General features: G+C 37.9%; 1 protein-coding gene across 1 annotated transcript in view; it reads left to right on the top strand.

The window, feature by feature from the left end:
- The first annotated feature begins 3,073 nt into the window (after positions 1-3,073).
- The window catches only part of pik3cb (phosphatidylinositol-4,5-bisphosphate 3-kinase catalytic subunit beta), a 58,010-nt gene continuing 42,592 nt past the window's right edge, over positions 3,074-18,491 (top strand). The window contains exons 1-2 of the mRNA XM_023351319.1: positions 3,074-3,326; positions 16,130-16,209. The gene's annotated coding sequence lies outside the window, so the exon portion shown is untranslated. The remainder of the gene's footprint in view (positions 3,327-16,129; positions 16,210-18,491) is intronic.

Genomic DNA, 18,491 nt, shown 5'->3' with positions numbered 1-18,491 from the left:
GTTTGGAGCGAGTTAGGGTACATTTAATTGAATAAGAGGGGCAGTAATGGAAGCATGCTGGACCTAACCTACGCTGCACAGCCTGTTCCCTTTGAGCCCAGTTCATGTTTAGCAAATTTCAGACAATGAGAACATTATGAGGAGAGAGGGGAGAGTCTTGTAACCCTGCCCTCCGTAGGTCAGGGAAAATGGCACATGACTACTTTTAGTGAGGTCCATTAAACATGTTTCTTAAGTAGATGAGACCAAATCCAGACAAAATGAGCAGTAACTCCCGTTATGGTTGTTGGATCTGATCATGAATTTTCCATCAGGCAAGTTTTAACAGTATCAAATTCTACCATTTAATACTTGTTAAGTACGTGTTAATGACAGTCCTTGCACCTTGAAGTAATTCTTAAAAGTGTTGGATGACGTGAAGGTGTGCTGTGTAGCTCTTTGCTGCCCTCTTCTGGCAAGAAATCTGATAAAATATTGTCATTACTACTTTCACTTTCAGTGGGATTTTCTATCGGCCGTTTTGCATTCATAAAGCACAGAACAAACAGCAGTACTACTCTTTTTTTGTATATTTCTTTAACTTTGCTTTATATTGTAATAAAAGCAATCTGTGTGAGATATTCAAAGTGTCTCTTTTTAGGTAAAATCTAAAGGAGGATATTGACAAAAAAGGTGGTGTTACAGTTTAATTACAACTGACTGTACATTTCTGTATCGACACTGTTTGGCAAAATCTCTAATTATTTGCTCTATGTCTGTATGAAATTGTGTAAAAATATAGGTTTACTATTTAAGTCGTCAAACATTACAAGTTCTATGCTAATGTAACAGTTTGCATTTCCTGGAAAGCATTAAATATTTATCATATAATCGGATTAAAAGCTTGGAAGTACAATTTAATTGATTCTTTTAATAATTATGATGAAAAAATTATTTATCTTAGGTCATTTAGCAGAATAAATGACCTTAGCTAAATCATTTTAGTTTAGGTTTTCTCTTTTTTTGTGTGTGCGACTGTGAAGAATGATTAAACGTACTTATAATTTAACCACTAGATGGCAGCAAAACACATCTTTTGCTGCTTTTTTTGTTTTGCAATGTTTAATGAGGAGTAACGCTCTCCTGAAAACATTATGCATTCATTCTAACCAAACGACTTGCAATCTAATGCACAAACAACATGATTGTGGTCAATTCTGGACAAGCTTAAATATTCTAAAGAATGCAGCGAAAAGTTTTATATTAATAATATTATTTTATATTGAAGTTTTGAATTGCAGGAGTTTTCTCTTAAACTACTGCTGAACAATCAAGTGTCCAGTAAGAGCTACATGTTGTTTTAAAGAGCTTTTGTGCTTTATGGAAGTGAGCAAAACTTGAATCTGAAATAAATCTTGAATTTAAATAAACAAATAATTGAAAGCATACATGTGGGGTTTCTTTTTCCAAATTTCAAATTTAAGAACAAAAATCTTTCCCTCTTCCAAGTATGAGGAGGAAAAAAGTCAGTATGTGAACCAAAAGGATCAATAAAGCCAAACATGATGCTTTAAAAACATAATTCACCTTAAACTACTGCAGAAGTTTAGTTGGTTTAGTTGGTTTCTATTGGACACACACCAAGGCTAAAGTATTTTGCAAAGGCACATTAAAGAAACAAATTGTATAAATATGTAGCATGAAACTGTACGTTTTTGTTTAAACCATGTGAGACATACAGTATATGTGCTGTATAATGCAGTTTCCCCTTTTCTTTTGACTTTATTGCTGGTGGACAAACTAATTGCATTAGCACCAGCTGCTACACAGGAGAGTGACTCTGGAGAATAAACAGGAAAAAGACAGTTTTTACTAAATAATCTAATTGCATTTAGAAAATAAATAATCTTGTTGCTTATAATTTCACCTTCATGAGCCCAGATAATGTGAAGTCATCATGTTCCTCAGTTGTTAGTAACTGAAAACGATGATTCCTGTGAATGTTGTATTTATTGCAGTGAAGCAATACCTGGTTCACAGTCTGGTTACAACATGTGCATGTTCCTGTTGGATGCTTTGTAGCTCTGAACTTTCTCTTGACACGTTATGCCAGTGTCTGCTATTTAATTTCCTTCCACATTACTGTGGAGTGCAATACTTTAAGAAGCAATAACGTGGTTTTCATCTCTATCCACTGCAGAGCCAACAATATTGCCAACAGTTCTAACAAATTATCTGAACGGCAATCCAGTCTCCATGTTGCCTTAGCGGAAGATGTCGCTAGTGCGCAAGAAAACGCGCGGCCTTCAAAATAAAAGTAAAATTGTCGCGTATTTTTAAAGGTATTTCTGTTTTGGATGTAACTGAACTTAAAAGCAGGTTTATGTAAAGTATAGACTTCCCCTGACATGTCTCTGCTCACTTATATCAACCTTGTCCCTGATTTCTACTGAACTCACGAAAGCCCAGAAAGGTTAATCGGATACATTTTGTTGGTTGTTGCGTTTATGGACCAGGACTGTAGACATTCTTCGTTTTCGTTCATTTAGGGACAATTTCTGATTTTTCAGCATTTAAGGTGCAATCCCCAATCGTGACAAATTCTGAATTGGGATCAATTGATATAATTGCATCTCGGTTGTGCTGATGGCCAAGATAATTTTGAGACTCGGTGCTGTTTTTAATTGTAGTTTAGATTTCACTGTGATATGATTAGAAGAGACTGAGAAAGAACTTCTGGAGAAGATAGTAGGTTTCTGTTACAATTGCTCAAATGCTATGGGAAACCAATAATTTGAGGCAATATAATGTAATCTATCTATCTATCTATCTATCTATCTATCTATCTATCTATCTATCTATCTATCTATCTATCTATCTATCTATCTATCTATCTATCTATCTATCTATCTATCTATCTATCTATCTATCTATCTATCTATCTATCTATCTATCTATCTATCTATCTATCTAATCTATCGCATGTCGTGGGGCTTTTATTCTTGGGGATTGTAGCGGATGTCCTGTCGTGCTCATCCTGCCGGGACTTGACAAACAGAGGTTGTGGGGGTGGGGAGGAGTGGAGTTGGGGGCTGGCTGAGGGACACAGAGGCTGTGTGGAGGCCGCTCACCTTGCGAAACAAACAGGAAGCTGACGCGCACCGCGACGCTCTCCACATGCGAAGCTCCGCGTCCCGGTGGAGAGACATCTTCGAGCCGCCTAGAAGTCCGTCACCCGGGCGCCTTTTCTTTCGAACGACACATTTCTTCACGGAGAGGATACAGCAACGACATTTAACTTTGAGCCACCGGCACATTCTTCCACAAGCTGACCGCAGTGAATGAAGGTGGGACTGAAGTTTCTCTAACTGGCGGGTTTGCACCTGGCGCATTTCAGTAGACTCTCTACATTTGTAAATTAATGTAGGGTTCACTTTTCTTTAATCTGGGGGGAATTTAAATTCCATTAAACTTCCATAAATTCCTTTACATAAAGATAGTTTATAACTTACATGTCCTGATTAGACATTGAAGGAGCTTCTAGGTTTTGTGGTAAATAAACTGCTGATAAACTAATATTTTCACAGAGCTACTGGTGCATCCATAATATTTTTAATCTTGTTGTGTTAGGGCTGAGCAGCTTAGTTTAGTGGTTCGATTGACTTTAGTTTCAAAGAATGTCAACAACAAACTCATTAGGTTCCTGAGCCCAGTTTGTTCAGCGCTCCCTTCACATGAGAACGGAATGTGGCATTCCTCAGTGATTATACACCAACCAAAGTGGACACAGAGACTAACGGGCTTTATTTCCTCACTTTTTCATAATCCATAGGATGTTTTATTTATATGGAGAGGGATTCACGCACGTTTTATTGCGAGGCTGAAACGAAAGAAGTTGTAGTTTCAATAACGCTCCTCAGCTGTCATTGAAGACGCTGTGTCCACTTATTGTTGTGAAATGGACAGACAGCAGTGTCCCAAAAAGAGATGTGAAACCACAGACTAATCATGTAGTCAGCTTTTATGCAATAATAATTTGGACCTTTAGGTTTCCTTTCAGCCTCATTTGTCCAGGGTTCAGTACCGTGAAAACTCTATTAGAGTTTAAGAGCTCTGGATGGGTATTCATATTCATTGAACATGTTCACACATTGTAACCCCAAACGTATGTGTTTTGATTCATAGTTTTTAATGCAGTTTAAAAATAATCTTTATTCATCCCAGTTGAAAATTAAAAAGTTGCCATAACTTGTGTCGTTCAAATATCTTCAAAGATATTGTGGATGATGATACTGTGGGCAGGAAGACTCTCCGGTAGCAGTCAGACTTGCAACAAATCTTAAAAAGCCTCTGACTGAAAACTTGTTGCATGACAGTCTCATTGCTGTCATGACATGCTAACACCGGGCAGCAGAGACGAAATGTCAACATGTCCTGAATGATCTAATCAGCTGTTGGAAGACACTGCTAATCCACCTCATTTGTTTTTGCGGCTCCACATTAAATCAAAAGTCAAAACGAAGTTGGGTATATTATCCGCATTATGATTGATGGAAGAGATGGGTTGAACTTCCCCCTCCTCTCTCTGTTCGTTGATCCTTCTCTGCATCCATGAAACCTCTTTTTAAACTTTTCTGGGATTTGGAGTCAGCATGCAATACCAGATTTGTCCAAACAAGTGATGTCTCTTCCAAACAAAAAAGAAAATTAACAACAGTCCTGAAAAGGAACAAGTCAAATTTAAGTGCGGCGTTCAAATAAAATAGGGCAACCAATCTCATACTTAATAATTTAGTATATTGTGTGTAATTTAATTAAAAGATTGACTGACTTCTGGCTGATGACTATCAGAATTGGCACCAGCAGAGGTGCTAGGCAGCTCTGCCTGGAAAGACTAGGCAGGTACTAGTCTTACCTAGAGCACACCAGGCATTTCAGGGATAAAGTTACAGAAAAATTTAAAGCAGGGCTTTGTTTCAAAACAATATCCTCAGTCTTATTCGTCCTCAGAGAGCTGATGAATTAATCAACCCAAAATAGAAAGTCTGGCACAAACACTAAACTATCAGGACAGGTCTAGACAGTGACATATATATCAACCTGAACAGTCTCTACTGTAAAACATGGTGCTGATGGTGTCGTTCGGTGGGTTTGCTTTTTTTTTTCAGCAGAAACGGTGAAGCTGGGTAGTCACTGGAAAGGAAGACACAGTTAAAGATGGGAAAAAGTGCTGCAAGCTGAGGTTTTAGACTGTATCCAGTGTATAGACTGTTAAATTTATGTATGGCCATAAAGCTAACAATTCAATAACAAATCCTATATTGAGTCTCTGTTAAACTGAAAGTAGTAAAAAAAACATAAACTGAACTTGTCAACCATATCATGTTCCATTGATGCTACATGGTTATCGGCATTATTGATTAGCTTGAAGCATCTGACTGAGTCTGATCAGGAAGAGTGCTTGATTTATCTTCAGCGCTCCTGCTCCCTTATGTCAGCTGTCACTTTTTCACTGAACAATACTTCTCATATGCCACACAACCACATCCATCATGTTTGACAGACATTACAACTAGTTATAATTATTGTTTGTTTTCCCTTTTTGGTTAGAGAAGCTTTTTCTAGAGTTCTCTAGATTCATTTACAACTTGCCTAGCTGCTGCTGCTTGTGATTACAAGTTGTTTGGATTTTCAGATCAACCGTAAGCAGAGACAGAAGGAGGAAGTTCAAACCATCTTTTCCATTGATCATTTTGGGCATGGCTCATATCCCTGTCTCTTAACCATACAACCAGACAGATATTTAAAGAGGAGTGGAAAAAACAAATGATGTGGATTAACAGAGCATGCCAACCATAGACACTACTGTGGAAAATCATCTCTGCTACCTTGAAAATGAGCTGTTAGCATCTCATGACTGTCATGCAGCAACAGTCTTCAATCAGAGGGCTCTTCAGATTTGTTGCAATTCTGACTGGTACTGGAAATTCTTCCTGCCACAGCATCACTGTCCACAACAACTCTTTAAAAATACTTGCATAGGACAAATATAAATATTACAATCCTCATGAAAAAGAAATGCTTTGTTGAGAGAAGAAGCAGATTTAGTGACCATGTACTTCAGTTATTGCTCATTTTCTTGCAGGAATTTTGTTTCACAGCACACCAGTCTAAATGGACCATGATTTATAGTTGACCAGCTCAAGCACTTTCAGATTCTCCCTATTATGTTGTCAGTCATATTTGTTATATGCCATATCAAATAAGAAGCCATATCAAGCCATATCTCCTTGGTAAATGTGGGTTGAATTAATCTTTTTGCAGTAGAATAGTTCTCATACGAAGAATTCTAGAGAAATCCAACTTTAATGTCTATTTATTGAGGAGCAGCATCCTCATTGGGAAAATCCCCACCATTACTGGTGCGTCTGACAGTCCTCCTTGTCACCACAAGAAGGACAAGGTAATGGACTACAGCAAATATTCACATCTTCTCTCCAGCAGACACCATAGATGCTGACTAGCTGGTTGAGAGCAACACTAGAAAAAAGGTTTTTCTGCTCTACCATAAAATATCTATCCAAGAACTTTAAGTTCTTCTTTGACTTAAACAGAATATGTTTGGGTTTTGTTTGGCAACAAACACTTCACGGGTTTGACGTAAAATAATGAATTGGCACATGGAAAACCACTTCATGCCTACTGTTTAGTACAGTGGAGAATGTGGAATGCTGTAGGGTTATTTCTTGGTTCAAGTCCTCTGGGAAGCTTCGTTGCATGCATGAGGGAATGCACCCTTTGAAATATAAGATTTTAAACAAAATCTGGTGGATTGTGGCTGCAAAAAGAAAACTGGCTATTTGTTGAGTCTTTTTTATTAGGATAATTATCCAAAACAAATGGTCAAAATGACATTCAGCTGAAGAGAGTATAAAGACTCGCTGCCAGAAATCTGTTGTAACTTGTACAAACAATTTAACAGCACTTGTATCTTAAGATTGGATTTTTTTAAAACACAAATTACTCAAATTAAAGACTGGATTTTTTCTTTCTTTTTGTATGAGATGATGCTACTATAATAGAACTATGCTGGCTGTTTTTACTTCTATCAATGTTGTTGTTTTTCTTCTGAAAAGCTTACTGATCTTAGACTTAGACTTAGACTGACTTTATTGTCATTTTGCATGCACAGGGTGTATACAGAACGAAATTTCGTTGCATACGGCTCAGGACAATGTTTTGAGGTTCCAATGTTGTGAGGTTACTCCAGAATCTTCCACCCTCAGGGGAGGCTGTCTCATATAATAAAATAGCCAATCATCTGCTGCCTACATGATAAGTCATGCCTTCCTTTAGTCACAGCTTCTTTAAAACTGTTAGTCTGGATTTCAGGTTTGTAGGTCAGCTAATCAGAAATTATAGTTAGGAAACCTTCTTAGAAATTAAATGTTCACTGATTTTTTTTTGTTGTTTTTCGTTTGTGTGCTTGCATGATTAGCTCAGGATACTACAGTTGTTTGCAGAACATTTTATTTTTGTCGGCCAACATGACGGGAGTTTGCTAGCTCATTCGCTTTATTCAATGGCTCCGGCCTGTCCTGTGTGAGGAGGGCCCTGCTCTCAGGTCCCCTCTGAGGTAAAGTTGGAGGACTCTGATAAGGCTAGCTGACGTCACTCTGCAGTCATCAGCCAACAATGCAGCTATTTACCCCAAGCTAGATTTAGTCCCAAAGCAGGGCCCTCTGAGAAACTGGGCTCCAATAAAAGCAGAACTCTAACCGAAAGTATTTATATATAAAAACAAAACAAAAAAAAGTCAGTTACTCTGTAACAAATACCCCACAATGTTTACTGATGAAGTATGGAGAGCTTGCTTTTAGCTTAACTTTAACTGTATGTGTTCTGTGGTTTTTCAGCTTAAAGGAAAGCATAAATGTGCAGTTTAATACATTGGCTCTATGGTGAAAGTGTTGTCTTTACACTATAATGGTTGAACAGTATGAAAAGCTTTAGCTGAATGAATCTGTGAGATTTCCAAATATCTGAAACGCTACCTGACCTCTGATGACCTCCTTGTTGTGGGAAGGTCATCATCATGACAACAAAGCCTCTCCTGTCATCACTTAATAACATATCATTAGTGGTTAACATGACAAACATGCTTCACCGCTGTTTTCCATTGCAGTTTGTTTTTTACGGTTGCATCAGTGTTTTGTTGATGAATGCATGATTTCCTGTTGCATCTCTGGTGACTGATTTGTGTCTATTCTAGTCATTTGCCTTGAATTTCTCACAGTTTGTCTTTAAACAGAGTGTCTGAACATGATTTTAACATTAACTGTTTTCAAACCTGAATCTTAAAAGAATGTTGTTGGTTTTTTTTACTTTAGAAGTATTTTTTCCACATATGTAATTCATAATCTTTTGCAAATATTGCTACCACTTGAACTTTTTCAAACTTCAACATATTTCATTAAGATTTAATGTTTACTACTTTACGACACAAAGTAGTTCATAATTGTAAAGTGGAGCAAATTTGTGTTCATTGGCTCTTACTCTGATACCCCTCAGAGGTCGCCTATTTTGTAATGGGAGTCCCCTTAAAACTTTTTAGCCAACATGCAAAACTTAGTAGCTGTGAAACATATTACCTGCAGCATCCAGCTGTGGCAGATTTTTCTGTAGCATAAACTTGAAAGCTGGTGACAGACCTGAGAGTCTGGCAAAGGTAGAATAATAGCCTGTGGCAATTTACTATAGAAATAAATGAAACCGGATAAAAATGTCAACCTGTGACTGTGCAATGCTGTTTTGAGACATACCTTTGAAAGACTCGCAACTGTAGAGGTGCTTCTGCAATTCAAATGTATTCTGCACATTTTATTTAAACGGTTCTAAAAATGCATGCATCCTTTTCCTTCCTTGTTATAATAATATATCATTTGCTGTCATCAGAACTTGTACATTTTCTTTCAAAAACATGAGGTTTGTGGTAAAATGTGAGATGTTTCAAGAGGTATTAATGCTTTTGCAAGGTTCAATTCATGTTTTTTAGACTTTGTCATTTCAATTGCATGCTCTGCATAGCTTCGCAGTATAAAGACGAGCAGCTCTGAGTTGCTGCTGCTGCCATCTTGGTCTTCCTTCTTTTCTTATGTCCCTGTGTTTCTCTCCACCCTTTTGTTTTCTTAGTAACTCACACTTCCTGCTGTTACACTTTAAAAGTAATCCCCTTCTCGTATATTAGGAGACTTGCATAACATCCTTTCAAAGAACACAGTGCAAGGCAGGCGTAAATGTCTTTGTGTTTCTGTAAGGCTAGTTGTAGCTTTTTCTTGATTTCTTTCATGATTGGATTCATTATGTAAGGCATTTAGTTTCACCTACTACAAGTGCAAATCAAGGACAGAGCATGATTAATGCAGGTGGATGGAAAGTACCCAAGCAAGGAATGCTACCGACCAAGAGAGAAGAGCAGTCCGCTGAAATTGCTACACAGCAGGCCGAGACCTGCCGAGGAATGCCAGAAAACAGTAGGAAGTGTAATGTGCAGAGAAGGTACAGTGAAGTGTGCAACTCCACAAGTCCCTTTATACGAATCTGAACTAGAAGTGATTGCTGACGTTTGGGTAGAAAAGTGTTGAGTGTTAAATGAATGGAAAATTATATCAAATGAATTCACACCCTGTGAACATTCTCCCTCTGTCTGATGTGTTCTGAAAGGGAATTCAGATTTCAAGCAACAGAAAACCCTTATTGTTGAAATCTCTTCAGCCAGTTATTTTAATAGGAAGTACAGACTCATCCAGGATGAGATACTTCAGGCTGCTCTGTGTGATGCAGCCTCGTGTTGATGTACAGTATGCCATGACTCTGGTGCAAAGGTGTGAAAAACGCTGACTCGATTATTAGCAGATGGACTGCATGACGCTCTGTGGTTCATCTGTCTGAATGCTACACCCATAATAGAAATTTGGAAAAAGCCGTGATGAGAGTTGAGATTTAGTGGCTGAAAGATGACTAGTGGGAAGTTGAGTAAGGGCTTGTAAACCACAGCAGAACCACAGCAGTGGACAAGGCCCTAAGGAGAGCAAACATCTGTAAGTTTGCATCAAGATCCTGGTGCAAGTTGGTGACAGTATGAACATCAGCTTATGTACCAGAATTCTTACGGTAAATATCTACAACATCCCAGAAAATACTATAATACAGTAAAAATGCATGTCATCCAACACATCTCCCATTACAATTTACAGTGGACTTTCCACAATGTATTATTGTGATTATGTGCGTCACTATGTGCGCTTTGCACATATAAAAAGGGGCAGTGGCATTTGGAGTGTGAAACTGTCTGAAGTACTTCATCTTTTTGATTAGTATATGTTATAAATGTGTGATAAAACCAATTCCCATACAGGAACCCTGTAGGTTTAACAGGCTCATGGCTCTGCTGAAGGTTTTTATTGGGTTACAAAATCTTAAATCATCTCCAGTCCCTTGAAAAGCTGTTCTATTCCTTTAACGTTTTACATTTTATCATGTATTATATATCATGCTATTATGTGATGGCCTGTATATGTATGTGAAGTGAAACCAAAAAGGTGCATTGCCTTTTAATCATTTTTATTCCCTAATTAAAAGTTGACATGGTTGTGTATGAATTTGTGCCTTAACCTTATCAGTAACTACAGTTTGTACCCTGGTGAAACATAGTGGTGTCAGCATCGTGCTGTGGGGGATCCGTTTCTTCATCTGGAACAGAAATGATCAGAAATGATTAGAAGCAGGATGGAGCTGTTAGAAGCTACAAAAGATACTGGAAGTTTAAATTACCTAGTCAAAGTAAAGACCAAAATCTAATTGAAAATCTGTGATAATTATTAAAAATGGTCTTCACAGACTCCAACTTCATTGAGCTTGACAGCACTGGTTGAGACATTAACCCAGAGAATCTGCAACTTTAAATGCACAGACAGAATGCTCTACAAAGTACTGACTCAATGGGAGCGAATGCAAAGGAAAAATTTAAGGGTTAGAATTGCTTTTCAAGGCAGTGTGTTTTTTGATAAATGTTTTTTTAGTATTCCTGATGGAAGATTGTTTATCTTCTCCTAGAAAGTCATCAGGCCCTGTGACAGTTCCTGAAAAAACAAGAATTTCCTCACACCACCCAAATGTACTCCTGATGTTGACAAAACTGCTGATGCACATAGCTGAGTTTTGGAATATTTCACCCTGTGGAAAACAAAGACATATCCTCTGCTGAAATGAGCGGTCTCATTATATCCAGTCATTTGCTAATAAATCTTCTGTTTTATGCGTTCTAAGAACAAATTAAAAGGGTAGGACAGATTAAATAGATTAAGAATAAAACAGTTAGTGTTTACTGCTAAAGGTTTATTGTTCCCACAGCAGACAACTTGATCCCACCCTCGTTTGGATAAAAATGTTTTTCTTCCCTTTTTTCAAGGTTTATCTAAAACATTAACTGTTTATCTGGAAAGAAATGGCTTTTAATGTTGTAGAGGATGTCTCATTTTGGTAGCTTATACTTAAAACAAATTTGTAAAAATCATTCAAATGAATCCAGGATTTAATCTGACTTCTGTGAATACTTAAAAAACGTTCCAGTTTCTACAGGTTTTCTCTGATTAGCATGTATGTAAATGTAGTGGAAAGTAAATAAGTCTTAATTCTCAATTGTTTAGTGACAAAATGCATAATTAAAATGCAATACAATGCATTGCTACACAGAAGAGTTCATGATAGACTTGGTGGCATTTAAAAAATTGCAGTGGTTGCAAAACAAAACCACATCTTAACGTGTCTGTCACTCTGCTTGACAGCTGAGATTAGATATTTGTACTGATGTATTGTTTATTTTAGTGCCAGATTATTGTTCAATATCTCCACTTTGTTCTCTTATCTTCAAAGGACTTTCATCCCAGAAGTGTTCTGGTTTATTTTAATGCAAGTTGTCCAGCATAAGCTAATTCCCCCAGTTTAAGTTGGTGGGAGATTGGAAATTGTCTGGAGTGTTTTAGATTTGAGAATATTCTCCTTAAATGATGGGATTTTGACGGTTTGAAAATGAATAAAGTGACAAAGCTTCTCCTTTTACAGAAGAAGGACCTTTAACTGCAAAACAATGCACTTGATCTGCAGTAGTTTGGAACTATTTATCCTTCTGACTTCTATGGAAGGCATCCATGTGAATGCATCAGCGGTAAACTATTCAGCCTGTACTTATTTGTGTCTTATCTAATGTCAGATCACAAAACAGACTGGGGTTGTTACCTTTTTTTAAAAATGCATTCAGCTGACTAAGTATGCCGTGAGTTTCCTGCTGTTCTGATGATGTAGTATCAACGAGCAGTTTTTCTGCCTGTTCCTCATTTCTTTTGTTTCTTTTTTGCACAGTAAAGTGTATGACCCCTGACTGGTCTTGTAATGTATTGGAGAGTTTATGTGCAGTATGCTACAGGTGTCTGATCACCTGTAGCATATCCCGGGACCTTTGATCAATCATGCAGTTGAAAGGTGACTGATTTACAGCAGGGTAGAAAAACCTTGGAGTACACACACAGCCATGCTTGCACACCACCCACTGAAGGGCAGCTTTACAATGGAAGCTATAAATAGAAGCTGAAGCTAGTAGCTAAATAAAGAGAAAAGAAGGAAGAAGTAGGTAAAGACTTGGATTTCCACAGATCTAGAGCTTTCATGTGAAAACTTCAGATTTTCCAACAGTAAAACTCAGCTGTGTGTGACTTACTCGTGGTTTTCAGTGATAGAGGGTTATAAACACCACACTGGGCTAATGAGCGGGTGTGCATTGTTTTTAGAACTGGACAGACAGTCGTCTTTTGTTTGTGGCGAGCCAGCGGTGATGCACAGTGAAAATTCAATGTCCATGTTTGGTTTGGAGATGTAAGAAATGTGTGTATGAGCACGTTGCCTTCTGCAAGTTCAAACTCATCAGGCTAGCTGTACATCTTATCTTGCATCTCATCCTATTTCAAGATGAGGAAACATGTTCAGGTTGATTCACTACAAGTAGATCTTGATTAACTTCTATGTCCATACAAACAACCATGTTGTAGATTATCTTTTTTTTTTCTGAATAAATATGCTTAGGTTTTATTTTATTGTATTTTATTTTATTTTGAACAATTTATTGACAAATGTACTGTATTTCTGAGTTGTCCCTGAGGTTTTCTTTGGAAGTTAAATGAAGGTGACAATAGTGTAGTTTCATACAGGAAGATGCCCTAGGCCAAGTTATTGTGCAAGCCTCAGGGCTCGAATAAAGTCACCTGTTGCCAAAATCATCACTCCACGGCCTTTTATAGCTTAACATTTGCTAACTTAAACATCAGTTACCCACATGATCTATGCCATAAAAAGCAGGGCACGTTCTCTGATAAGAGCCTCTCAACTAAGGAGCTGCCTGAGTCTTGAACCTTCAGTCATTTTAGGATTGTGCATTCTTTACATTCTTGAAGCAGAGGATGGGTGGAGGAAGGGAAGGGTGTTAGTCCTGAGTGTGAGGTTACATGGTGGAAGAGAAAAGACCATAGAAAAATAAGACTCTGGTCACTTTGGTATTTGTACTAATGATGGTGACAGACATTTGAATGAAGGTGTCAAAATGTCATGAGGCATGATTCTTGGCATCCACATAAATAATTAACACTCTATTTGTTGTTTTCCTGCTACTGTTACCTAACATGGAATTTTAATGGGTTTTTGTTGTTGTTGTTGATTAAATGCTATTTTAAACAAACATCAGGTACATAATCTTATCTGTGCTAAGTGAGGAGATTTGATATCAAATCATGGTCATTCTCACTGCCATTAATGCTCATACTTGATGTGATGTTTCACAATCAAGATGCTAAATATAGAAATTAGTTGATTGGAAGACATTTTGTCATAATAATAATAATAAACAACACACACTAGAAGGCAATAAAATCCCGCAACCTGACACGCATAAGCAGGTGTGAAGATGCTACAATGACATTATTGCATTTAACTACAAGCATGCAATAATTTTCTCAACTCACTGTACTGAAACAAAAGCCAACAGTATGTCAAAAAAATTGTCAATGTCTCAATAATGTGCCCTTGAGCATCAGTTCCAGCTTGACAACGTCTCATGTTCTTCACAAGTTGACTTATTGTCCGCTGAAGCATGACATTCCTCTCGTCTTGAAGGACGGCCCTCAGGTCAAAATAACTTTTTGTGAGTGTTGTATCTATTGACATTACTGCAGTCAAACCTTTTAGTTGCTGGGCTGCGTTTTGCATTTTTCCGTCATCATTAGTCCATGATAAACATTTAACTACAAACCCCATTGTCTATCTAATTTTGTGTGCTTTTGTGGAACAAAACCCCATATTGCTGTTTGAACAGATCTGTCTAAAACTAAAAAACATTGACGTTAGTGTGAAATTGTTTCTTTCACACTTTAACTGAGCTAAGTTTGGGTCTAGCCTCCAGCACCAAACGTCATCTCTGAACGGCTGCGTAGTGAATCCCCCGTCTGTCCTCGTGCCAGAATGTTCCCTGAAAATCTCTGTAACTCTTTCACTTACTCATTCTCAGTAGATCATGTGGTGCTTTTTGTTGAATAAAGACAGGGAGAGTTAAACATTGACCATCTCTGGCCGGAGGTTTTATCCTTGTTAAAACAACACACTTCCTGGAATTGCTCACCCTATGTGTTGCTCTGCAGTAGCTGTGTGTGAAGCAAACATAAATTCCTTCCCTTGATATTTTCTTGGTAAAACCTGCTGCCTTCTGTGAAACTTTCCTCTTTCTTCCCATCATACCGTCACACTTGCACATGAAACCTCTTTTACCACTACACTCTTTCCAGTAATTCTCATGAGTCTCTCTGTGTCACACCCTGATAAACAAAGATAGAGCATCCTAACCACTGGGGGAAAACAGGAAGTTTACTGACCTCAATCAGTCTGTGTGTTGCATGTCATCAGCTTGTATTTTTTGCTCATGGTATATTTGTTTTCCATATCTCTTGGGTCAAATCTTGATTTTGGTACCACTGGCTCTTTGAACTACCAGCAGAAATTTCTGCTGGGGCTTATGGACTGCCCTGGGCATTGTTTCATAAAGTACTCTCTGTAGGTCATGTCCTGTGTCGTCATGTGTAAAGTTTACATTCATACTACCTTTTCCATTTAGTCTTTCAGAAATGAGATGTGAATATTAACTGACACAAACCTTTAATTTGAGTTTTCCAAGTTATTAATTGTCATATCCTGCGGAACTCCGGCTAAACTTTTACCATGCTCTTGTTATTAACGACTTTGTTATTCTTACATTAACCAAAGTCATCATTCTAGTGCACATAAGCCTCATTGTGTCTTAAGAAATGCACCAAACAGAAATTTGGGTCCATTTCTGGTCTCTACATTGAAAATTGAAGTTTTTTAACAAAATGTTTATTGCAAAATGAAATCACAATTTGTGTCTGTCCATCACTCATAAAGTACCGTTTTAAACGTTAAATAAACGTTCCTCTCAAAAAATTTGCTCCTCCCAGGTCTCACAATTGAGCACAGGGTTCGAGTCAGACTTTCATTTTGACTGCAAAAATAATTCAAAATGTTTAGTTATGACTCACACTTCCACCTCCATCTGTTTTATAAAGTCCTGTTTTCAGTGCTTCCAATGACTTTACAGTGTGAATCAGTATTACAAGGCTAAAAGTATTGAAAATATTTCTCAAACAAATCTTCCATTGAAAGTCTCAAAATATTGCATCAAATGTTCACATACAGTTTTTAAAAAAGTTTCTAGTTTGAGACTCAGCTGTTTAAATAATAAAACATAACAAAAGGGTGTATACAGAGCTAATAATCCATCTTCCAATCTCTGAAGGTGTCTCCACTATGGTCTAGATAGCAAAGGATGATTAGGTGTCTGTAAGGAGTCAGGGGGGAGTATTCTGTTGCATTATCACTTCTGTTGGGGCAGCTGGGATCACAGACCTAATCAGGTATGCAATATTTGTGCTCAGCTCGTACTTTCCCACATGTCCTGCTCTGTTTGTGTCCCTTCAGTTTCTTTCCCCGTCCTCTTTCTCTAATAGTCCTTGTGTTTTGCCTCCTCATCCATCAGATGCAGTGTCCCAGAATCTATCCAGACGGCACCGGAGAGGAGCGGAGGCGCAGGAAATAAGTGACTCTAGGAAACGGCAGGTAAAACATCTGTCTGTGTGCGAGCAGGCTGGTTCTTGTAGTTATCTTGACCTATTTTGCATACAATGCTGCAGGGGAGGGTGTGTGTGCCTGTGTGGTACAGTGTAAAAGTTGAAAAAGTAGAACTGAGTGCTGGCTTAGCTGGAATCTGGGAGAGTAGGCGTTGTCCTGACAGATAGGGAATGTGTGGAAGTTTCCTAGCACATTATAGTTTTGAGTTAGTTTTGCAGGATTATAACTAGTGCTGATGCATCCTTGTCACAATAAAACTTAGCAAAGTTGATGATACTGGATTCATGGATGTATTATGGTGTTGAGCGGTAATGGAAAATCTTTCAATGGTGAAATTGGTGAATATTACTATGACAGCATCAGTTGCTATAAATGTAGAACTTACCTTTATTATCTTGTACACTATCTTTTGTGTCAGGTGTGGATATTTAAAGCTGTAAGGCAATGTCCAGATACCTAATATTATACTGGAATGCAAAATACCTGACATTTGAATATGATTAGTCAGTGGTTATTGCTCTGCACACAGTCCTTTGTTATGTCAATATTACAATGGGCTACATAGTCATGATATATTGTTTAGTTCCAATTGGTTTACATCTCTGTGCAAAGAGGAGGTTGAGGAAGGGCCTCAGCATACAGAAACGTGGTGCTTAAATATTAAGTGTAATGGGGGTAAATTTAACTGAGTGGCATTTATTAGCTGCAATGTAAGAATATTTGAAGTTGTTTAATGATTCAATGTTTTTTTAATGCTAATTTTATACTTATATAGGTAATTTAACATCTTACCAAATTCATCAAAATGAAAAATATTTCTGCTGAAAGAAGGCATACAAACAGAAACTTAGCAGTTTTGCAGGTGTATATTCTACATTTATGCTCTTCTCCTTTCACAATAAACAATTGGTAAAGTTTCAGACTTTCTATATGTGCTGCAGTGAGAGCAGCTTTGACAGCTGTCAGGATAATAACCACATTTTGTTCTCTCAGTCAGCGCAGGTGGCCAATAACCACCAATAATCAGTACAGATGCCTCCCACCTGCGCTCTGTTTACCTCCCCTCTTCCTGCACTCCTACTCGCATGTGGGAAAATAGCTTGATCCAATTATTCATGCTGCTCTGTCTTCCGCCACTGAACGCTCCTCCAACATTGTTTTGTTGCTGCTGCAGAGAAACCGAAATGAATGCAGCCATGCAGGTTTAATTATTTAGCCTGTGAAGCTAAATGGAGGTCACATTTGCTTCCTGCTTTCAACAGAAATGACCTTTATAAGTGTTGTTTCATTTGCTTGCATGAAAACTGAGCAGTCATAACCCTTACACTAACACAATCCTAGGAAACCCTGCCCTTCAGCCCGTTTGTTGGTTTGCATTATCTTTATAGCATCAACTTCACTACCTGAAGTATTATAGCATAGAATAGACTTTTCTATGTTTGTAGCCAGAGAATGGAACAAGCTGTGCTGCCGTGAAACTAATTATAGATGTAAACTGAGGCTGTTTACCACATGTATGCCTTATTTTATGTAGACTGCCCAAAAAAACATGCACTATTCTATTCATTGTAAGGAACATTGGGTTTTTTTTTGCGTCATGAGTTATACAGAAACCTGCAGAGTGGTGTGTTCAAAGTCTTTCATCTTGGATAGATAGGAGAGTATGCGACTTGGAAGCGACAGAGGTCACAATGTAATTTACTTCAGGAGTGTATTTCCACTCACCTCTGCAGGAGAATGATTGCTGAAGCCAATAAATGCCTTGCGTCTCCAGACATGTGTCCTTCAGTGCCAATGTGTGGCCCATTTGTTTGTACAGAGGATAAACAACATCTTGCCAAGATGCCAGGACACCACTGCTGAGAAATCAGTGTGTGGGATCCATCTCTGCTGCATTCAGAACTACTTGCTGTTATTTTTGTCCATTTCTTTTCAGTCCTTCCGCTCCATCACGATTCAGTCAAAGGCTCTGCTCTTGTGAGGGTTCTGTGTGATATTTATTTTCAAACATGCTACTTTTGAAGTATCCACATTACAATTCAGTTATTCAAAGCCTGCCTTACCCTTATCTATACAAACACAGCTTTTTGCGATATATTATTTCTTCACAGTTTCTGCAGGGTTTTGAATAAGAAGATGTATTCAAAACCCCGATCGTGTTGCATTTTCTTGCTCTGGCTGTGATGCTGTGTTGTTTTGTAGGTTTTCTTGTAAATGTATACCATTTATTAAGTTTCAGCAGCAGAGATGTGCATTAAAACATGTTAATG

Source organism: Xiphophorus maculatus, chromosome 18 (genome assembly GCF_002775205.1).
Source record: "Xiphophorus maculatus strain JP 163 A chromosome 18, X_maculatus-5.0-male, whole genome shotgun sequence".
Classification (NCBI taxonomy): Eukaryota; Metazoa; Chordata; class Actinopteri; order Cyprinodontiformes; family Poeciliidae; genus Xiphophorus; species Xiphophorus maculatus.
The sequence above is the reverse complement of the archived record's forward strand: the minus strand, read 5'-3'. Positions and strand labels throughout refer to the sequence as shown.